This window comes from Heterocephalus glaber, unplaced genomic scaffold (genome assembly GCF_053883595.1).
Source record: "Heterocephalus glaber isolate CG9 unplaced genomic scaffold, H.glaber_assembly_v1.0 deba00001553, whole genome shotgun sequence".
Lineage (NCBI taxonomy): Eukaryota > Metazoa > Chordata > Mammalia > Rodentia > Bathyergidae > Heterocephalus > Heterocephalus glaber.
Window position 1 is genome coordinate 1707864 of NW_028258344.1, and position 14800 is coordinate 1722663.

Consider the following 14800-nt stretch of genomic DNA (forward strand, 5'->3'; position numbering starts at 1 on the left):
AGGTGCCAGCAAAGACTGGAGCTCCTCCAAAGAGGAAGAGCAAGGCTTCCTTCTTCTTTCTTTTTTTTTTTTCTATCAAGACTATAAGCCTATTTGTTGGTGCCATTCATATCCATGACGGGTCCTCCCTCTTCATATGTCAGTCATCCAGACACATCCAGAACTGTGCTGAACTAATTCACCAGGCATTTCTTATTCAAGTTGACACAACAATTAACTATCATACTCTTAGAGCAGCATCTATTGATTTGTGAAAAGAGTGAAGAAAAAAAATCACAGAATATTATAAATCTTAAGATGAAGACACAAAACTTAGTCATCTTTGTTTCTGTTATATATCCCACTTTTCAACAATCTATCTTTTATTGCAGCTATCCCTGGGTTGTAGTCTGCCTCACCATTCCTAAAATAGGTTGAGATTATTTGTGTGGTAATTATATATTCATATTCTCAAACATAGGCTAGAAAATGAAACCACGTTTCAGAACTCACAATGCCACCTATGAGCTCACAGCATGCTGTTGATCATGTAAGGGGCATGGTGAGTGCCCCCAGCATCTCACAAGCACTTGGTTCCTTAGTAAGTCATAATGATAATAACCATGACGTTGTATGACATTCTCATGACTATTACGTGGATCAGTTTTTAAAGTATTTTATTGCTTTAATTTAAACAGATATTCTTAGGTGTTTACATCTAATGTCATTTTAAGTTTGGGCTAAAAGGAGTGAAATGGGGAAGTCAAGGAAAAGAATGAGTTGCTGCAATTGCCTCAGTTTTATGGAGGTTCAGTTACTCATGTGTTTAAAAAGCAAGCAGCTTTCTATGAGATTTTTAACTGAAGATGAAATCCAATTTCCTTTAGAACATGTTCTGAGCCTTTCCAATTAAATGAGTAATAGGAGAATATTTGCTTTCAAATACTGAATTTACTATAGAACCAAATGATTTACACAGCATTAAAAATGTTCAAACAGTATTAAGGCTTGAGAGACCAGAAAGACTGGTTAAATTGAAATGCCAACTTGTAGCACAAGACAAATTAAAAATGTGTAGTATCATTTTAAGCCATAGTCAGTGTTACTGTGTATTGATTGTACATAGCTCTGGTATTGAAGTAAGTCCTTTACTTATTCAAGCACATGGTGGACCCCCTGTGGCATCCTTGGCATGTCACTCCATGATTCTCAGCTTCAGTTTCCTCATCTGTAAAATGAAGAAATTGAACTAATTAGTCTTAAGTGTTGATCAAATTCTAATATTTAATTCCTAAACCAGAATACTTCCATTTGATATTCAGTGCAGTCTTCTAGGAACCTATTGTATAAAAAGAAATATATTTCTGATTTCTCTTCCTAGTTCCTGATAACTTCTAGACCCTTGGAATTTCCTAAGTGATGTCTTTGTTCTAATGGGGTGACTTTTTGTGCTTCTGAATACTTCCAGGATGGGAGACAGTTGCAACAAAGACAAAATCAACTAGAAAATTGGAGCTTTCAGCACCACTTTCCCCAGATTTGGGATGGTGAGATGGAGGAAGAAGGGTGCCTGGAGATTGATTGAGTAAGTAACCACTCATCATTTCCACATGTTGAAACCTACATGAAATGTCCTAAATGATGAGGTTCAGAGAGCTTCTGGGTTGATAATACAGTGCATTCATATGTGCAAGAGAGTGTTGCACCTTACAGGAGAGAAGCTCTTGCCTGGGGATCCTTCTGAATGTCACTCTATGTACCTCTTCATCTGAATCCTTTTCACATACTTTACAATAAATCAATAAATGTTAAGTGATTTATTGACTTCTGTGGCAACTATCAAAATTGAAAAGAGGTATGAGGGAACTTCATGTAGCTTGTCAGTCAAATGTTCCAGTGATCTTGGATTTGTGACTGACATCAGAAGTGGGACAGGATTGTCCTATGGTGGAGCAAGATTTCCAGGTGGGTAGTGTCAGAATTTATTTAGATTTAGGACACCCTGGGATTATTCAGAGAATTAGGGAAATGGTCATTGGTGTGAGGAAAATACCCCGCACATTTGAAGTAAGTAGGGTCCTGTGGGTAGAAACAGACACTAGTAGAACCCAACATACATTATTGTGTACTTAGATATGAACTTACTTGCATACTAACCTAAAGCAAATAATTGTATCAGGAAAGCAAAGAAAACTTGTAAGTTCTTTCCAATGCTGTTTTTGGATGATAGATTGCACAACTTTTTGTTTTGTTTTGTTTATGATTGTGTGGATAAAAAATTAGCTCTGCTATAATTCTCCAGAATTATTCTCTTTGCTTCATATAATGTTATTTCCTGCTCAGGAGGAGGAGTTTTTTCTCTTTAATACTAGCATTATGTCCTGAATGTCCTGAATTAAAAGAGATAAAACTCATTTTACAGTGATTTGAGAAATCATTAACAAAGCAGAAACACAAAAATATTCCTTCATGTAACTTTTTCCATTTTCTACATTCAGGGCAAAAATATTTTGTAGGCATAATGAGATATCAGTGTAATAAAGTTCCAAACATTCTTCCAGAAATGGTGTTAGGGATTGATCACTTATTGAGTTTTTTATTTTACAATGTGCAACGCTTCTTGGCCTTTTGGCTAAGATCAAGTGTAGTACAAAGCTCTGCGGTAAGTAGTTGTAAGATGTTTTAGTCACCAAATTGGCTGCATCTAAGCCTAACTTGAAGAACTTGTTAAAAATTCAATTATACCTTAAGGGGGGATCCTTGAGCCTACTTTCTTAAAATTCTAAGAAATCTGAATTTTGAATGATGATGTAGGTGATTTTTTATAAAAATAAGCCACTTGAATGAAGACTATCATTTAAAAATCTCTGGAGAAGGGGGACATATGTAATGAAACTGCACAATGCAAAGCCAAGATGTGCTGACTTGCAGCCTATTTGTTCAAGAATTCTTCTCTGAGTGGTAGTATGTGCCAAACATTCTTTTAAATGTGGAGGTAACTTTTTTTGAATAAGGAAAATATGATCTTAACTTTCTACAGGGAGAAACAGACATAAATAAAGAAATAAAATTCCTACAAGTTATTATAAGGATGTATTATGAAGATTACAAAGGGCATGAGAAACTGCTTAGGGTGAGATTATGTGGAAATGCTTCACTGAAAGGCTAATACTTAAGTAAATCATATGAAGAAAAGAATGAAACCATTGAGGCAATGCAAACAGCATGTGTTAAAATCTTGTGGCTGGACTGAGGTTTGAAGAAACCAAGGAAGTGAGTGTGAGATGAATACAGTGAACGAGGAGATAAGTAGCTAGGTTGGACTGGAGAGACAATGAGAGAGATGATCTGATTGCAAAGGACCTTTTCAGCCATAACAAGGGCTTGTGATTTTATTCTACTTGCTATGGAAGAATGCCAATTAGTTTTAAGCTTGTAACATGAAATGATACAGCCAAATTTAAGAATAAATGTAAAGATCTGTTAGGGCAAGAGGGAAACTGGGGATAAAGCTATGTTCAGCATAGGCTTCAAGAAAATGATTTGAAAAAGGATGCTGGTATAAAATAAATTAAAAATAGCTTATATGAACTAAAGAGATAGTAATGATTGTGTTTTAATAAAAATATCTATTTTTCTGAAATTACCTATACAACACCATATATTCATATTCTAGTTTCATAGAATAGTCTTTTAATCAAAGCAAAAAATGAAAATGTGATTTATAAAAATCATATTTTCATAAATCATTTATTTTTATCAAGGAAAGCAAAGTAGTATATTGATTTTAAAATGATTAGGAAAAACCAAATACATCAGAGCAAAATGAAGGAAAAACATTAAAAACTGAGCCATTAAATCCAATAAACTAAGGGATACAGTTACATTCTTAAAGTAATGTTAAATAGCTAATTTATCCTGTTTGAATATCCATGTTGATCAATCCACAGTGACTGGATGGGAGATGGTTATAAGAGACTGTCATAGAGAGAGTGTAGGTTTGACATAGAACCTCTGAGAAGTTTAAACTCAGGCCAGAAATGTCAGGGTAATTATTTCAAAATTGATGGAGAAGAAAGGTCTTTCCATGGCCTTTAAGAAATTTACAACCAACAAATAAGCACTCCAGAAAATTTTCACTGATATCTTAGAAAGAGATCATGAAGACAAAGATGACAAAAAGTTTGGTGGAATTAATGCATCAAGAAGGGTAAGCAGTTAAGAAGAAGGGAAAAAAAGAAATCAACAATAGGAAAATAATGCAATAACAGGAATAAGTCAATACTTTTCAGTAATAAGTCTCAAATTGAATGGACTCAATTTCCCAATCAAATGACACAGACTAGCAGGTCACATTAAAAACAAACAAACAAACAAAATCTCAATGGTATGCTGTATTAAAGAAACATGTTTAATCAAAAAATAACTTGATAGACTAAAAATCAAAGGATAGAAATCAATATTGCATGCAATAGAAGCCCCCAAACAAGCAGGAGTAGGTATCTTCTTCAAACAAAGTGTACTTCAAGCCAAAGTTGATTGGAAGAGGAAAAGAAGTTCACTGCATATTGGTTAAGGGAACAATTCAACAGGAAGAGATAACAATTATAAATATTTATGTATCAAACACTGGGACACATAACTGTATGAAATAAACAAAATTGCACATAAAAGATCAAACAAATATCAACAGTTATAGTGAGGCACATAAGAATTCCACTCTCACAAATACGAATCAACTAGACAAAAAAATCAAAGAAATATCAAAGTTGAACCATAGTTTTGAACAAAGGGACTTAGACATCTACAGAGTATTTCACCCATCAATGACAGTATACACACTCCTCTCAGCAGCACATGGAACTTTCCACAAAATGACTGCATATTGGCCCATAAAGCATGATTGAATAAACATGAATGAATCAAAATTATCCCATGCATACTATTAGATCATACTGTAATGAAACTAGAATTCATTGGCAAAAGAAATCACAGGAACTATGAAAACACATGGAGGTAAAACAATACACTTTTGATTGATATTTTGTTCATAAAAGAAATCAAGGAAGAAATCAGACAGTTTCTGGAATCAAACTATAAGGTCAGTACAATATACCAGATCCTATGAATACATCTAAAGCAATCCTAAGAGGCAAATTTATAGTTCTGAATGGCTGCATCAGAAAAAAAGAAAAACAATCCCAAATAAATAACCTAATGATATACCTCAAGTTTCTAGAAAAATCTCAATTCAAAGCTACTGTAAGGAAGGAAATTAGAAAGATCAGAACAGAAATTAATGAAATTTGGACTAAAAAAGCAATACTAACAATCAATGATTCAAAGTGCTAGTTTTTGAAAGAATAAATAAAATATACACCCATTTTGTTTAAAAAGGGGACAGAAAAGACCAATATCCCAAAATCAGTTCAATTATAAATGCAAAAGTCAAAATGAGAATGGACACTGCTAAAATCCAGAACAGTATTAGAAACTACTTCAAAAAACTTTAATTGAATAAACTGGAGAATCTAGAAAAAAATGGATAGATTCCAAGATACTTTTGAATTACCAAAAATGATGAAATTGAGACAGTAATGAAAAAAATGCCAACTAAGAAAAGTCCATGTCCCAGTGAATTCTAAATTCTGTCATATCTTCAGAAAAGATCTAAAGCAAATTCTCCTCAAACTATTCAATGAAATTGAAAGGGAAGGACTACTGCCATACTCATCCCTGGAAGCTAGCATTCCACTGATTCCCAAACCAGACAAGGACTCAATTAAAAAAGAAAACTGCCTCCCAATATCTTTAATAAACATACATGCAAAAACCCTCAAGATACTGGCAAACAGAATGTAAAAAATTATCAAAAAATTTATAAACATATGACCAATTTGGCTTCATCCCATGGATCCAAGGATGGTTCAACATAGTCCAATCAATAAGTGTTATACAACACAGAGATAGAAACAAAGACAAAAGTCATATGATCCTTGCAATAGATGCAGAAAAAGTCTTTGATATCTATTCATGATAAAGACCCTGACAAAAATAGGTATAAACCTTTTTCTCAATCTGATAAAAGCCATTTATAACAAACTTATTGCCAACATCATATTAAATAAGGAAAAATTGATAGCATTCCCTCTAAAATCAGGATCAAGACAAGGATTCCTCTCTCACCACCCCTTTTCAATATAGTACTCATTATGTTGGCCAGACCCAACAGACAAGAGAAAGAAATAAAAGGAAATGTACAGGAAAGGAAAATGCCAAACTATCTTTATTCACAGATGACATGATTCTTAATAGAAAAAAAAACAACCAAATTTCAGTTCCACTGAAAGACTTCTAGAACTAATAAACAAATTCTTCAAGGTAGCAATCAACATAAAAGAATCAATAGTGTTTCTGTACACCAATAATAATCTCACAAAGAAAGAAATTAGGAAAACAACACTCTTCACAACAGCTTCAAGAAAAATTAAATACTTAGATAGTAACATAACAAAGTAAGTGAAAGACTTTTATAATGGAAACTATAGTAGTCTGAAAAAGGAGACTGAAGAGGACATCATAAATTGATAAAATATCCCCTGTTCCAGGATAGACAGAACCAATATTGTCAAACCAATATTGTCAATATCATACAAAATACCAACAGCATTCCTCATGGAACTAGAGAAAACCATCCTAAATTTCATATGAAACCAGAGAAGACCCAGAATAGCACAGCAATACTGAGCAACAAGAACAAAGTAAGAAGATTTCAAATTATATTACAATGTTACAGTAATTAAAACAGCATAGTACTGACACAAAAACAGACATGTGGATCAATGGAACAGAACAGAGAATACAGAATCAAACCTAGACGCACTTAGCCATCTGATCTTTGACCAAGGTGACAACAACATATGCTGGAGGAAAGATAGCCTTCTTAACAAATCACTGGGAAAACTGGCTATACACAGGTGGTAGATTGACTCTGAACCTATATCTCTCACCATGTACTAAATTAAAATCAAAATGGATCAAAAATCTAAATGTTAAAAGAGAAACAATCTTCTGGGAGATTTAATAGCTAAAACTCTTGAAGTTATAGAGGTAGGCAAGGACTTTTGACATATAACCCCAAGAAACAACATCAAGAAACAACAATTGGAATTATATCACATTAAAAAACTTCTGTACAGCAAAGGAAACAACCAACAGAATAAAAAGACGACCTACAGAATGGGAAAAAAATTGCCAACTACTCCTTGGGTAGAGAACTATTATCTAAAAAATTTGGAGGCCCCAAATAAAAGACCCAGTCAGAAAATGAATGGGCAACTGAAATGAATAGACACTTTTCAGAAGAAATAGGAACAGTTAATAAATCCATGAAAAAATGCTAATATCTCTGGCCACTAGCAAAATGCAAATTAAAAGAACACTGAAATTTCCATCCAAAAAACAAATTAGCCCCAAAGTAAACTAATGAAAGAGGCAAATAGATTCAGAATTGCACAGAGTACAATTTATTGCAAAACATAGTGACAGAAGCATGTACCTAGGTAGTAGCAAGACCAAGTAGGTTTCAAGCATAGGGGAATATATACTAGTCAGGTCAAAGTGAATTCATCCATAGCAGAATGTACTTAGTTTATATTAAGCTAATATCAAAAAAGCACATTCCTGGGGCCAGGGCCTGGTTATAAAGCACCACATATCACTCTAATAGTTTGTCTATTTATAGTATGCTTGAAAACTACGCAGGAAAAACTAACTGGAGTTACTCAGGGGCAATCATAGTGATTGCATCCCACAATTGCTGCATTCATGTCAAGCTGAAATCATGCAAAATATCAAATCTTTACTGAGGAACCATGAAATATTACCAAAAGGAATTTCTAGAAAAGAGTTAGATGTTTTTCTACAGTTTTTTCAAGAAAGATGGTGAGTGAGCACATTACTTTTCTATTTTTAATTCCATATAAGAGAAAACTGTATAAATGTGAAAATAAATGTCACCAATCCCATAGCTCAGAGATGACCAATGACAACATGTGGGTATATATTTATTTGTTAGTGAAAAATAAGCAGGAGGTCTCTAGCTTGAGGCTGTATCTGTACTTTGAGTTCCAACTTTAAATATAGTGATCTAATTTAGCATATAAACAAGCAAAAGGGTATCTTAGTAGTATGTATTTTGCAACAAATAGCCAGGTTGCAGCCAATCATAGAAATCCAACTCATCACACCATGACCAAGTAAGGTAGATGGCTAGCTTTAGTGAATCTAGGTGACTTCTCTGCTTTCTTCTATGCTCTCCCTGTAAAAGCTCACTGCTCATGTTGCTGAGGGAACTCTGAACCACTTCTGGTGCTGAGTGCTATTTGCTTGAATCAATTCAGTTAAAGTTAATTTGTCTGAAGTTTTTCTTTTAATATAGTCAAAACTTTTCTCTCTCCCTATCATATATGTTCATACATATTTTTAATTCTACAGGTAAACTCTTGCTCGTGAGCCCCAAGTAGAAGAAAAATACATGGTGGTGCCTTAGAGCACTGAAGAGCAAGCTCAGGAGTGGGATGGGCATTGGGGATCAGAAGCTGGGTGGAAAGGACTTAGCCTGGAGAAGCAACATAGGGAGGTGCACTAGATACAGGATGGGAGAGGAAATGGGAAGAGAGGAAGGAGAACAGGAAAGAGAAAAAGAATGGAGAGGTTAGCAAGGGACAAAAGAAAGGAGAATGCAAAGAGCCAGGGACCTGGAGACTAAGGCTGGGCCTGCTCTGTGCATCACCTATAGCAGGAGCCTGATGTCTGGCTCTCCACACCAGTTTCAAAAGCGGCTTTGTGTATTGTCACTGCCTGGCCAAAGTATGAGTGTCAATGTATTCCATGGTAGGCTTCCATGAGAATTGCAACCTTTTGTAAAGAGAGATGCTAACATCAACAAACGACCTGACCGGGTGCTGAGAGGCGATTGTTAATGCTCAAGTCTTCATTACCTATAAAATGAGTATTTGATGGTACTGGAAGAGCACCTTGATGAAAGAGGAAAGAGAAATGACACTACTGAATTTCTTGTTTCAAAATGCAGGGGACCTAAGGGAAGGCCATTGGAAGAAGTTCAGCTGAGAACTTCCTGAATATGCAAGAAAGGATTCAACCAGCACTGTTTGCATTTCTGCTCTCCTCCTGCATCAGCAACAGTGGAAAGCTGTCATCTTTACTAAGGATAATACTACAGGGACTGGAATTTACTGAATTTGTTTCTCTGCCTTGTACCTCCGTTTTTGATGTTCTCCAAGGTTCCATCTCCTGCCCACACTCATCAGAATAACACAATTTTATATGAACTTTTTTCTAAGTTAGAAAGTCCAGGTATAAACATGGCTCAGAAATTTACCTCCACGACCTTGGGGAAGGGACTGACTTGTCTAATTTTCTGCATACTCTTCTGGAAAATGGAAACCAGAGTTCACTACCCAGATGCTGGGGCAAAGACCCCTTCCAAGACATCCACAAATTCAGCAAAGCTATTCAGCCATAGGTAACTCAGAAATGGCAGTTCCTTGTTCTCTTTACAGACTGGAGTAGATTTTTATACACTGCTTTTGCAAAGTAGACTTTTTCCACACAGATTTTCTCCATTCTTTCTTGGATTAAGAATGATTTGTAGTCTAGAAGAGCTTGGTGCTCTGATTTAAAGAAATGTGACCATCAACACAGCTTGCAGTGCATCCTTCCTTGCTCAGTCACCTTGAAGCTAATTTTGTAAACTGGACAAAACTAGAAAGTATAAGACACATGTCACATATTTTTCTTTCTGCAGAGCCAAAGTGTTGGACAAATGCCTAGATCCCGTTGGCCTGAGCCAAATAAGTTTTTTGACCTGTGAAGATTGGCTTCTGAGGGAAGAAAAGTTCAGGAAGTGGACTCATTCATCAGCATGTCCAGATGCTTTGAGTGAGAAATGCAAACCTTCTTATTTCTTTGGCAGAATTGAAGGTTTATGCTCCCCAGAGTCTATCTGCTGCTTCTCAAGTATAGCTTTGCGATTTTACAAATGAAAATATCTGAAAAGGCAAAGCTCAAAAATTCTTTCCTGGTCTGTTTATACATTATGATCTTCTTAAGAAAAATATTTACAGGAATGAAATTTCCAGCGTTTAAGATTGTTTAATAGAAGACATTTAGATCACCAATCGCTTCAACTCTGCAAGGGAGAATCATGTGCTGCTCTTCCTTTCAACTGTGTCTTTTCTAGTAAGTGAACTCTGATATGGGCAACGCTGCAGTTTATAAATATGTGGAAACTGAAATGAATTGCTAAAAATTTTGCACCATTGACATATAAGTAATTTGACATATGTTAACTATTAGGAGTGGGTGTTTGTAAGCCAAAAATAATAAATTGTTCATTGCTTATTAAATAGAGAGATCTACTGAGCTTTACCTAATCTCTCTGTTTTCTCACTATTTCTCCTGTATTTATATGGATCTTTCAAAAGATGGATTTATAAAGGGACTGGTTGCTCATTTTTTTTAGCTAGAAGTTCTCAGAACCAAAGACAGAATCTCTGTCACAATTCAACCCACTACAGGGCTTTATAAGAAGAAATTTAGTTTAAAAATGTAGCCCTATTGGATCATTCCTTGGGGGCATGTGGCAGGGGCTTCTAGTGCATTTGAAAGTTGACTTTCATTGATTTAGTATTTAAGAGAGAGAAAGTATTAGGACACAGTGAGAGCATGTCCAACTCCTAACATTAACAGCAGTGGTGTTTCATTTCTCCAAATAAATAATTGTTAAAGTTAAGTTCCTCAGAGAGAGTAAACATCACTCTATCCAAGTGAGCCAACTTCAATTCAATCCAACCAACAATTACTGGGTGTCAGCTGTGGGTGTTCCATGTCTCTGGGAGGTGAAAAAAATATTTTTAAAGCATCATTTATATAATATATATAAACTAGTTTTTAAAATCCTCCATATAACTCTTCCAAGATTATTGTCCATATTTTACAAATGAGAAGGTTGAGATTTTAAAATGCCAAAGCATTGGCCCAGTTTTACACAGCTACTAGATGGTAAAATTAAGGCCAGTTCTCAGTTTCTTTAATCCAATTTACTTATTTGTGTTTTGTTTTTAGTACTTCCTATGTGCTAAGCACTATCTTAGGCACTAGGAAGTGATTCTTTTCAAAGAAGAATGGAAGACACAAGAGCCTCAAGGCCCTTTGGGCTTGGGGAGATAGGACAGAGGACGATTTTTTTCCACTAATTATCTAGGCCTGGGTTTCACAAAATGTGATCCTGGACTAGGAGGTACCTCACCTGGGAGCTTGTTAAGCATGCACATTCTCTGGCCTGCCCCAGATCTGAGGTCCAGCATTCTGAATTGTTATAAACCCTCCAAGGGATCCTGATACATGCTCAAGTTTGAGAGTATGATCTCTATTGCTTTGAGCAATGTAACCTCTTTGAGTCTGTCTCTTCAGCTGCAAAATAGAGATGGTACTCTAGGGTTCAAGTGAGATAAACTTATTAAATTCCTATAGTCATTAATGATATTGTCACAACAGATACATCAGTAACTCTTTTTAGAGTAATGCCTCCTTTTGTGACAGAATCTAAGGGTGAAAGACAATCACAATACCCTGAGATCTGTACTACAGCCCTAGCTATGGCGTACTCAGGATATGGGCATAGTCTTTCTGCTGCGATTGGGTGTTCATTTCTTCTCATCACCTCCACCAGGAAACACAAAACCACTACTTGTTGTATAGGTTGGGAAACTTTGGGATTATTTTTAAACCATTTATCTAATTGATTAACAAGTGTTGATCAATGTCAATACATATTTTAATATTTACACTGCAGTCTACCATCTGCTGGGGTTTACTGAGTGCATCAGTCTTCAACCATTCCAGAGAATCACATAAATACAACTTTCTCCATGTCAGGGCACTGAAAGGCTATTGCTTGCTGGCCCTATTTTAACCCAAACCACAAATATCATAATTATGTGACAGTAAAGGTGACTGTCCTGAGAGCTCTGGACACTCTGTAATTGAAAAACAACTTTGAAATTCTATCTCCAGATTCCACAAAATTAGTAGTATTCTGCTATTTGGAGCTGACAGCTAACCACGGACAACTGCTGATTCATGGACTGTGATGGATTTAAAATGCTATTTCTGTCTTTGTGGATTTGTGAGATGCCTCCTTTGCCTCAGCCAAGTTAATTTTCCTAATGTGAAAAAGGTGTGTGAGATTCTGAACTCAGCTTGCCTTGAGATCTTGACAAAAGGCCACCCCACACATATACAATATCAATTGAAGTTTTAGAATGTAAAGGGACGGTCTGGCAAGCCTTGGGCTTAGCTAGTTTAAGAAACTCCAGAGGAAATTCCCATTCAGAGTGCGCTGTATAGAACCATGTGGAATGTTTATTCCAGTTGGAGAATGATGCTGAAGGTATCACCTGTGCTCAGAGCAGGGAGGCTAATGCTTTTTAGCCAGAGACCACATGCCAATGACCTAAGCATATTTATTGCATGTATTTGTATTAAAAATTGTGTGATTTGTGAACAAACACAAATATTTCATTTGTATGTCTGTGATTCCACTTCTCTGACAGAAACCCACTGAAGTTATGCCCTTGTTTTACAAAAGGAATTTCTTAAATGAATGTATGTAATTTTGTATTTTTCTTTTCTTTTACTTTTTTTTTCTATGCCTGAGAAAGGAACTAAAGGGACTGAAGGAAGTAAAGCCTGGCTCACAGCAAACTTCAGAGCCAAATGTAAACACCTTATAAATCACAGGCCTCATGATGGCTCCTCCAAAGACACACTCAGCAGCTCCTGAGTGAAAAGCAAAGGAAAGGTGAGAAGGGGAGCTCACTATCTCCTGGAAGATGCTTTTCCAATCTGAAGATGGTAAAGCCAATTTCAGACAGAGCAAATGAAGGCGTCTCACATATTAATACTGCAAGAGAATGTGAGCTCACATCTTTCTTCTACTGTGGTTCCATTACTGGGTGGAAACTGTGGTTTTTAAACACTCATTGCTCTTGTGCACTAGATGAGCCACAGTGGACTGTCTCATCCTCACTCGTTAGAAGTACAACGCCACCCCGTAAGACACACAATTATTATTTGTCAATCAAAAAATTAAAACCAATAATAGAGAACAGAAAACATCGCTCCATTAGAATCCCTGGACTTTAGAACAATTTTCTTTCTAGTGGAATGTTATACATATTTTATGTTTTTTGTTTGGCTTCAGTGTTGGTTGTTGCCTTTTGCTGATTGTCATGAAAGAATGACAGTAGATGCAACATGGTTTGGGTGGAGGGAAGCACAGATTTCTACCCTCACCCTAACCAGAGATAAAGCTGTCCTTTACATATAACCTTTACATAAGCTTTGGTTTATTGCTCAGCAACTACACTGACTGCAAGTTAGATAAAATGCTATTTTTATTTTGTAGCTCTTTGTGAATTTGCATGTAAAGTGATCATTCAATATAGGGGATATGTACACATCTTACAAAGCTTATCCTTTTACCAGAACTAGTGTACTTAGTAGGATTAAATTGAAATCTCTCTTCTCATAAACCAAGGATGAAATAGCTAGTGCTAGCTTCTAAACATATGGATGAATGTGTTTTCTCACAAGCAAACAAGGCTGATTTTCTCCTATTGTTCCTCTTCCAAACAAAAAAAATTAAAATCTTAATAACAAGTAAACATACAAAATTTACAACCTCAAAATAAAAAAACAAATGAAGATTTTTTTATTGAAATAAATTGTATAGTATTATAATAGCATGTATAAAAATTGTTATTTTTTTTTCTTTTTGCTTACTGGGGATCAAACCTAGGGATTAACATATGTTAGACAAGTGTTCTACCACTGAGCTACATCCCTAGCCTAATAAATTGCTTTAAAATGTCACAAGTCTAATAAATTGCTTTAAAATGTCACAAGTCAACTATTATTCTTGGGTAATTTTTAATTTGTACAAAATATTTTTGACAGTGCTAGTGACTGAACCCAGGACATTGAGCATGCTGAGCATGTTTTTTATCACTGATCTATACTCCCAGATCTTATACAAAATAAAATTTTTAAAATATTATAAGAATTTATATTTTAGACTCACAGAAAAATTGTGCAGAAACTACAAAAAATCTCATAATACTCCTTCTCCCAACCTCCAGGCACATACAATTCCCCTTATTGTTTTCTTATACCAGTATGATACACTTGTTATGTTTAACTGATTGTGTTAAATAAAGTTTCAGTATATTATGTATCAATTTATACTACTGACTGAGAATCCCTACCAAAAATTCAAAATCTGAAATGTGGAAGCATGATGCCACAGGTAGAAATTTCCACCCCAATCTCATATAATAAGTTGTAGTCAAAACACAGGTATGCTGAAATTACTGTTTAAAATTACCTTCGGGCTATGTGTACATGGTGTACATGAGCTATAAATGAATTTTGTGTTTATGCTTGGAGTTTTTCTGTAAGATATGAAAATATTCCATGATATGAAATCTAAAACATTTCTAGTCCCAAACATTCTGGATAAAGTATATTTATTCAACCTATACTTCATTTCTGAAATTCTTACTGTATGACTCTTAACGCATTAATAGCTCCTTTGCAAAGATAGAGATTCTGAAGGAGCTTACTCTTGCTACTATCACTAGGGGCCACCAATCTTTCTCATTCTTCCTTTCCTTTGAGTTTCTCACCAAAATCTATTGATGCGGCCAAGTGCTCCCAGTCAAGTCCCTGCAGCTCT